Source organism: Telopea speciosissima, chromosome 3, assembly GCF_018873765.1.
Source record: "Telopea speciosissima isolate NSW1024214 ecotype Mountain lineage chromosome 3, Tspe_v1, whole genome shotgun sequence".
Classification (NCBI taxonomy): Eukaryota; Viridiplantae; Streptophyta; class Magnoliopsida; order Proteales; family Proteaceae; genus Telopea; species Telopea speciosissima.
The window spans coordinates 8008043-8018258 of NC_057918.1; the positions used below are offsets into that span (position 1 = coordinate 8008043).

Genomic DNA, 10216 nt, shown 5'->3' on the forward strand with positions numbered 1-10216 from the left:
CGGCAGGGCAGAGGATAAGAGAGTCAGTCTCCATTCTCATCAGGCTTGTGGGAGGACAACCAGGGCCCTCCATAATATTAAATTAATTAATGTTTCACACTTTCTCGATGAAAGACAGGAATTTTTACTTTCACCCCTTGGAATACAAAAATGTTAACGCCGGATCCATATCCTCTACTGCTTAGGTGTCCGGCGGATCATGCAATATCGTGTCAGCACGGTCGGTTCAAATTAGGTTCTGCCTATAAATAGGAAAGGAAGTTGGCATTAAGATTGAACCATCAAAGCGAGAGAAGAGAAGAGAAGAGAAGAGAAGAGAAGAGAAGAGATGGTGAGCATGAAGAGATCAAGAGTAGTATCTGCCTTCATTGCCAATATTCTTCTTTTTAGTTTATTTTTGGGTGAGCCAATAATGGCTTTGGAGAAAACTCCGACAGTAATTATTGTCGGAGCAGGAATGTCCGGTGAGTAGTTGTTGCCTGGGTTCTTCGATCTGTTCTTGTATGAACTTCATTATTATTATTTATTTATTTATTTATTTATTGGGGGTTCTGTAATTCTACAGGTATATCGGCTGCAAAAACCCTAACAGATGCAGGAATAAAAGATATCTTGATACTGGAAGCCACAGATCGTATCGGTGGTAGAATCCATAAAACAAATTTCTCAGGGCTTTCAGTGGAGATGGGAGCTAACTGGGTAGAAGGAGTTGGGGGTAGTAAAGTAAATCCAATATGGACAATGGCTAAGAAGCTTAACCTCAAAACTTTTTATTCTAACTATGACAATCTCTCCTCCAACACCTATAAACAAAAGTAAATTATTAATGTCATTAATTACAGTTTTATTGGATAGATCTTGGATCGATCGTTCGATCGATCTTCCTTTCTTACTCTAAATTAATTTTATGTGGCAGAGGTGGAGTCTATGAAACAAATGAAGCTCAGGCATCTATAGATATGGCCGATCTGACCACGGAGTTCAGCAGTAATATGTCTCTTACTTTGTCTGTTCATAGAGAAGAAGATATTTCCGTCTTGTCAGCTCAACGCCTTGCAAACCGGTTATTATAAATTAAACTTAATTAACCTTTCTAATAACTTCTTCTTCTATTTTGAGTATTCCATGGAAAGTGGAAAAGTGAACAATTTTGATTTTGAGGCATGGATGCATGAATGGCAGTGTTCCGTCAACGCCACTAGACATGGCAGTGGACTACTACGGACATGATTACGAGTTTGCAGAGCCACCAAGGGTAACAAGTTTGCAGAACACAGAGCCATTGCCAACCTTCTCCAACTTTGGTGAGGATGTGTACTTCGTTGCAGATTCTCGAGGTTACGAGAGTGTTGTTTACTATGTTGCTAAGCAGTTCCTTTCCACTAACAATGCCGGTCTTATCACTGATCCACGCCTCAAGCTTAACAAGGTCACCACTGAACTGAGCTCAACTCACCCTTTTTTTTGTTTTTCTTATTTATTCTTAATTAGTAGCCAAAAAGAATACCCATCGGTGGGAAAAATTATCGTCTCCATTTATCTGCTTCTCCATTTACTCCATTTCATCTAATAGGGGGTAAGTGAATGGAAAATTATCTGTATCTATTTATCTGCCCCTCCAATACATCTAATATGGAGGGGGTGAGGAATGGACTCCACCCGGGCAGTGTGTTCGGGCAAGGGGTGGGGTGGTCATTTCTGCCCCCAATGAGATGTAATGGATGAAATGGAAGAGGCAGATAAATGGAGACGATAAAAATCCATGAGTGGATCCCACCCGAGCAGGGGGTAGGGTGGTCATTTCTGCCTCCCCCCTCCAGGGTTGTCAATAGGTCGGTATCGGTCGGTTTCGGTCGGACCTAATCGGGCACCCCTTATTTTAAGTCTCACACCATTCCCGACTGATTATACATACGGGCCTTCCCAAGTCAGGCACGGACACGGTAGCATTCGATCGGTCGGTTACCGGGCCACAAACGGGCTAGCCTTTATACATGTTTGTCAATCTTCGGCAGCAATGGTGGGTCATAAATCATCACCATCTTCAAGCGAGTTACAGTAGCAGTAATTGATTAAAACCACAACCCAATCACAAACTCAAACGAAAGTAAAACAAAAATCAATTCTTTCATAGAGTAGACGGAATTAGAAGAACTTTAACTCAATCAAAACACATTAATGATGAAACAAAAAATCCATTCAGAGAGGGGAATATCATATAACAAAAACACTATGTCGAGTGAACTACAAATAAGGGACAATCCGTTCTCACTCCCCCGATGACTTGCCAATCCTTTCTCATATTAAGATCAAACAGAGAGAGAGAGAGAGGTCTCAGATGCCATGGACTCTGGCATTCTATTTCTCTTGGTCCATCACTAGCCTAGAATAACATTCCTAGCGATGTGATTCAGGTCGTCCTCTTGCTGTACAGTGTAAACCGAGACACTATTGGAGATTCTGGTGTCTTGCTATGGCGATGCCGTTGCTGCTGCTGCAAGTTAATTCCGTCTTGAGGGTTTCAAATTGCGCTTTGTGAAGTTTGAAAGGGCAAAGAGAGAATAAAGAGGGAGAGAGGAAAGTAGATCGATGTACTGGTTGTGGGTAAAATTTTTATTTTGATATTAAAAAGTAAGGAGTGACGTGATGGGGGTTGGAATCTTGTCTACTAAATAATATGAGATAGAATATATTAATGTATATATTACATAGTCACAAGGAGGAGATTTAGACTTTTTGCCAACTATTGTCCACTTTTTATCAATAGAAATACATTTCGGTCGGTGCAGTCGGTCGCATACCAAGGACTGGGAACGACCGGATAATATTTGGTCCGGTCCAAGGCCCGACATGTTTATTATTCGGTCGTGTCGATATCGGGTTTTGATCGGTCGATACAGATCGATCCTAACGGTGTGGGTTTGCAATTGACACCCCTACCCCCTTCCATGAGATGAAATGGAGGAAATAGAAAGACAGATAAATGAAAACAATAAAGATCCTTGATCGACCTGCGTTGGAAGTGTCAGGATAGGCTCCTCATCCAATCCACACCATCCACATGGTAGTGGGTCCCACACCGGATAAGGTGGGGAACATCTTGTGGAGAGTGGATCCAATTTTGCCAAGCTAAAAGCCTCCTTTGTTTGCTATATGGACAGATGATGCAGCTATTCGAATTTCATATTCTTGTTGGATAGAATAGACATGCTTTGGAAAAAACATCATCCCTTTTATTTATATATGTGGAAAATCAAAATCGTACCAACATGACAACGGACCAATAAGTGCCCTTTAAGCCAACCTTTGAAAACTCAAAACCAATTGATCAGACCAAAATGAAAACTTCCCCCTTAATGGTTCAATTTTGGTTTGGACCGGTTCATGCTCAATATGGATTCGAACCAATCAAAACTTAATCGAACGAACCATTTAACACCCTCTACCCGTGATATTGCAGGTGGTGAGGGAAATACGCTACTCTGGCAGTGGAGTGATAGTAAAGACAGAAGACGGATCAATCTACAAAGCAGGATACGTGATGGTTTCAGCCAGCATTGGTGTATTACAGACTAATCTCATCAATTTTCAGCCTGATTTGCCGGTGAGTTACCATCACTAATCAAATGTTTTATTCTAATTGACAACTTAAATGACAATTAATTAACTAATCGATTTTCATGCATGGCTTGTAATTGGAATAGTCTTGGAAGATCATGGCCATGTACCAATTTGATATGGCTATCTACACCAAGATATTCTTGAAGTTCCCCTACAAATTCTGGCCTTCTGGCAATGGCACCGAGTTCTTCTTGTATGTTCATGAACAACGAGGATACTACACCATTTGGCAGGTAAATTATTTGTGGAAAATTTAGGATCAAGGTTATTAAATTCGGAATTGTGATTCAGACCGGATCCAATTGATTCCAATTCTGATTCAGATGGAATTGGCTGGGAATCGAGATCATGCATTCGTGCTAGGCTGATTTGACCTATCTGATTCAGATCTTGAAACCCTAATTGGGACCGTTTGAATGATAACTCTACAGGTGTATTTAGAATATGCAATCTTATCATGTGATAGAAAAACGAGTTCTTTTGGGCCACAAAAAAAGCTCACATCACATCAACCCTAATTGGGACCGTTTGGGTTTTGAATATTAATTGGAAATGACTTTCCATTATATCATTATTGAGAGTCGTTGATAATTGTTTTGCATATTTTTCAAGTACATATGTGAAATGACAAAAATATGTAACTTCATATGCATGCAGGAGGGTATTTTTGGGAACATACTAAAACCTTATTGGGGTTTATAAACCCTATAATGACGTGGTGAACCTTCTATCACGTAGTAAAGAAAAACTTTCTCCAATAATATAAGGGTTAAAAAAATTACAAAATATTTAACAAGCTTAAGGTGTCAATAAGAAAATCTTTTAATATTTAAATATTTCTAATAATCATTTTTGAAATTATTATTATTATTTTTTTAAAGAAAGGTCTCAAAATCAGTTCATGCTCATCTGATTTCATTATTTTTCTTGTTTTTAACCGTTTTGGGACAAATTATGTGATGTTGTGTAGCAATTGGAGAGAGAGTACCCAGGAGCCAATGTCCTTCTAGTAACAGTAACAGATGACGAGTCAAGAAGGATAGAGCAGCAACCAGATTCTGAAACAAAGGCTGAGATCATGCAGGTGTTGCGAAATATGTTCGGTCATCACATCCCTGAGGCCACAGATATATTGGTCCCAAGATGGTGGTCGAACCGGTTCTTCAAGGGCACTTTTTCGAATTGGCCCATTGGAGTCAGCCGTTACGAGTTCGATCAGATTAGGGTAACTAAATAAAATATCCTTTTTTAAGTTTCTCTTTCACCCATGCATTAATTAGTAGAGAAATTAATACTTTTATGAATTTTCTCTAATTTCTTTCTTTCTTTCTTTCTTTCTTTCTTATTGGAATTATAAATAAATAAAAGGCACCAGTTGGAAGGGTTTACTTCACAGGAGAGCACACTAGTGAGCACTACAATGGATACGTCCATGGTGCATACCTTGCAGGTTTGTTTTGTTCTTCTTAATTAAGTACCTATATTATTTTATTAATTAATTGTGTTTAGTGCCAAATAATAATGATCTTAACTTGAGATTCAAACACTCTAATTTTGCAGGTATTGACTCTGCAAATATGATGATTAGCTGCATTAACAAGAAAATGTGCAAATTCCAAGTCTTACCCAAAGGAACTTAATTAATTTTGATCTCTCTCTTCTTAATTCTGTACTAATTATGTGATCTCTCTCTCTCTCTCTCTCTCTATATATATATCTCTTCCTTCTGTACTACTTATTATGTTGTTCCTTGTCTCTTTTCTTAGGATTTGGAATGGTTGAGGTTGTACTATCATTTCCCATGAATGTTTTTTTTTCCATGATCTTTTAGAGCTTAAATTTTGCATTCTATTATAGTATCTGAAGAGTGAAGGATTTGGATGGAGATGATAACTATTGTCTGAGAAGGAATCAGAGAAGGGATCGGTTTTGGGTGATTCTTTTCCAATCCTACTCCAGATCAAACGAAAAAATATCGACTCAGAAAAGGATATCAAAAGTTGTTGGATCGAGTTTTCCTCTACCCACAGTGAAAGAGATCCCAATTCATCAAGGGGCGTGAGAGGACAGGAATAGGTATCGGGAGGGTATTTTGGAACAAACAAAAACCCTAGGATGGTTGAACTGTCCTCTATGGGTACAGGAAAATTTTGTCCAAAATTGTTTGTTAGGTTACTTTTTTAACCAAATACCTCATTTTATCAGCAAAGGAATGTTTAAGGCAATGATGAACGAATGCCTTCGCAATTTGAATAATCTCAAAGAATTTATAGGGAAATACTGCTTAAAATAATTGAAATGCCCTTGATAATACTTTAAAATGATTTTACGTAGACTAACATTTTATGAAAGATTCTATTTTTCACTTGCGGGACAACCCTTCAAAGGAATTTACTACATCAATTTTATCCAAATCAATTACTGAATTTTTAGATTATTGGATAATACTCGGAAAAAATTTTCCACTCACACATGGAACACCAAATGTGGAGTTACGGTTCAAGAGATGATTTTTCAAAGATTTAAAAAACCCGACTGAACCATTTTGGGTTCAACTGAGACTACCAATCCGGCCCCAACTATCGAATGGATCATCTGCACGTAAATGCAGGTGAACGTGAACCTACATATGAGAGGTAATCACTTGTCATTTTTGTTTTCATAAACATTCCTCCTAATTGGAAAAATGAGACGGATGGTTACCTTTCACACTTTGGACTCAATTGCTGATGCTGATACCCTCACCCTCCTGGACCACCACCTATCACTTTGGAAAAATGAGACGGATGGTTACCTTTCACACTTTGGACTCAATTGCTGATGCTGATACCCTCACCCTCCTGGACCACCACCTATCACTTTGGAAAAATGAGACGGATGGTTACCTTTCACACTTTGGACTCAATTGCTGATGCTGATACCCTCACCCTCCTGGACCACCACCTATCACTTCTGGGCCAATCTGTTCCTGTTCAGATCTGACTGCTACCCATACCAGATTTTATTGATTTTGATTTATTTGTCATAAAGCTTGGATCTATGGTGCTCTTGATGATGAAAGATTGGCACTTGTGGAATCAATACTGAGTACTAGACAGGGATGTCCCACCTAGATAGATAGAAAGAATTGAAAAAGAAATTTAAAAAAAAAAAAAATTTAATCGGTAGAATGCCCTTGTCGTGTTCAAAGAAAATGATGAAACAAAAAGAAATCGAGTACCTTATCAACAACACTATTATATGATTAAAGAGTACAATTTTACCAAAAAGAGACTAAAGAGTACAAGAAGAAAAGAGAAGGACCACCCCTTCTTGCGAAGCCTTGGCTGCCATTAACAGGACAGCCAAGGCCCACGTCCCCAAGGAACCTCAGCAACTTAAGCCACATGAAGTGCACTGTGCACACCTCCTTCCACTCGATCATGTGATTATCCAGGAGCGTTGGAAACTTGGACGGTGTGGTGGCCATGATTTGAGGTATCATTGGAATTGGTGATGACTCCATTATCCTTAGGATTATCTGTGGAATCCTCACGTGCAACTCGTGGCACGAAGCATAAGTGTACATACGGAATGTGTTGGAGAAATTAATCTAATGGTATTATATGGTAACAAAGTACTAATAGAGGATCAACCCAAGGGGTGTTGACCCAGTGGTGAGCTGGGCGGACATCCCTAAGTTTGAGTCCCATTGCCTTTTCTTTTTTTCTTGGGTTAGCTATCACTCAGTCTCAAATCAAATCAATTGATCGTTGGCCGTCTTGTTATCGAGAGATTAATTGAACCAATATATGCAAATACCCTTCATAATAAAAAATAGAATATCGATAACTTTATTTAATGGCAGTGGCAGACTGAGAGGGAGAGCTCTACAGTATTTTATTTTTTTTTTGTATTTTAGTAAGAAAAAGTTTATATAGTAACACGTGACTAACGCAAAACCTTATTCACAATATTCTATACTTAAACATCTAATTTTTCTATTCCCGATTATGTTTAGTTAATGTAAACATAATTTTTTCCTTAAACAAAAGTGATAAACCCAAAACGAAACCACGTGCGTTAGGTAGAGTGTGTCACTCGAGAAACCAGCACATGTTCATTGATGAGTTGATTAATGAGTCCAGATATTGTAATTTCCGATGATCAAGGCCGATCCAAAGATTCGACTGATCCATCCAGTTTTTACTGGATCGTTCTCTAAATTAGACAGCTCGGTTGGATTGGTCGATTCGATCCGTTATTTATATTTTTTAAGTTTTTTATTGGTATTTTGGGAGTTTTGACCTTTTTTTTAAATTTTTAATCGTGTATTGAGTTTTAATATTTTATTAATATTTTTTATCGATCCATCCGCAATCCTATAAAACCTGGATTTGAGTAATTATCGGATTGGTATCAATCGTGATCGATCCCGAGTCCGATACCTAGATTTTAAACTTTGCTCCCTTGTGAACAATTCTTTTCCTCCAGTTGCAACAAGTGTTAAAGATTCTAAGGGTTCGGTTCCTCTCCTGCGAGCCTAACGCCCAGGGATTGCCCGGTGAGGCATCCAACAGTCGGGCTGTTTGGGGGGGGGGGGGGGGGCTTGTTGGAGAGGAGCCCGATCCGATAGAATTAGGTCATGATATTTATATCGATCACCTCCAAATGAATTAGGGAGAAGGTTTGCTACATGGATAATGTGCAGTTTCATGCCTTGGAGGAGGAGGGGTACTATGTAAATTTTTTAAAAAGTAAGGTACATAAGACATTTTTACAGGGGTAGCGTTACACTAATATGAGTCTTATGAGGAGTGCCTCCATGCAATTTTGAAATTAAACTGACATTGTACAAATCTTTTACCCATTTAATTATATAAAAAAACACCATCATAATAACACTAACTACACAAGTAATTTTGTAAATAGGTTTATGCTGATGAGAAATTGAGTGAGTTTGCTGGGAGAATATTAAGAGATGGGAAAAGTCTCTCTTTGCGCAAGCGGCGTATTCTACTCTATTCATTTTTTTTTCATTTTTTTTAGGAGAGAAAAAATAATTAGAAATTTTTTTATGAGGGAACATAGGTTACCCTGCTTGCTCGGAGAACCTTTCTCCCTTATTAAAAGACCGTGAGACTTGAGAGGAAACAATTTAAAAAAACCACATATCAAATTTCAGTCTAATTCAATCAAATACCTATAGTGTATTGGCATGCATGTTTCAGAGCTCCATTTTCTCACTTGATAAATTTCATTGAAAAGGCAGAAATTTGATTATGTGAGTAAGGGACCTTGTGACCGATCCTATCTTTTCACAGAATTTGGACCCTATTGAGCTGCTTTTGTAATAGGTATTGGGCTACCCAAGAAGGCGTTCTTTGTGGGGCCACTGGCCCATGGGGAAAAAAAAGAGGGATTAAAATAGCAATAAGCTGCATCAAGAAGAAAATGTGCAAGTTCCAAATCTTGCCTTAAGGGACTTAATATTGATCTCTCTATTTTTTCTGTACTACTTATTATGTGATTTCCTTTCTGTACTACAATTCCAAATCTTGTTTAAAAAAGAACTATCATTTCCCATGAATGATTTTTTAGAGCTTAGCTTTGCTTTCTTTCCTAGTAATCTGTTTGAGCTGAACACTTCCAATATTGGTATGGCTTGCACTGCAGCAAACAACAGATTTGACTGTCAGGTATGACCTAAAGGGTACAGATGATAATTGAGACAAAAACCGAAAAATCTGAAGAGTGAAGGATTTGGATGGAGATGATAACCAGTAAGGTCTCAGAAGGAACAAACCAGAAAGTAAAGGGAGTGAAGACATTTGGATGGAGATAATAAAGTCTCAGGAAACAACTAGAAAATAGAGGGAGCAGAATGAGAGATGCTCTGCATCAATTTTCTGCTTCAGAGCTTTAAACATCAAAATTAAAACCCTTAAAACTAGATAGTGAATGTGTTTTAAAATGTAAATGCAATGACTTCAGATTCTGCAATGTGATTGCAATCTTCCTATTCAGGCTCTGTTTGAAACTTTGGATGCAAAGGCTTAAAAAGGTGCTCTCACACCAATAGATGTAAACAAATAGAATTTGGAGTGGATACCCTGTATTTGAATTTGTATCCAAATTTCAGCCAAGTATTCAAATTTGAATCTGTCAATTCAGATATCCAAGTTCGAATCCAATGATATTAGAATATTGCTTATAATATATAAATATTAATCTAAAAGGTAAACCATTCCTTTCTAACTTTTACAAATAAAACAAGATGGATAATGCATATTGACAATAAATTTCAATAGTCAAAGTGAATTCACAGTGCACATAGATATCTGAACTTTTATTTGGTAACCATCTGTGGCCCTGGGCACCAAAAGAAATCTGAATTCATATCAGAACCTTTTATGTCTCACTACAATAGCATGGATAAGTGAATTCTTGTTACACTGAAAGGATGTATGTGCTTATCAAATGCACAAACCCAACTTTATACATCCACAAAGCTCTTACAGTAAATGAAATAAAAAGGATTAGACCAAAACAATGGGAAAAAAATAGTTTTCCTCAGCTACATTATTTTGAAAGCATTCAGTGAACTGGTTTAAAT

General features: G+C 37.8%; 1 pseudogene; it reads left to right on the forward strand.

Moving 5' to 3' along the window:
- Positions 1 to 402: 402 nt before the first annotated feature.
- Positions 403 to 5298, forward strand: LOC122657065 (annotated as a pseudogene).
- The last annotated feature ends 4918 nt before the right edge of the window (positions 5299 to 10216 follow it).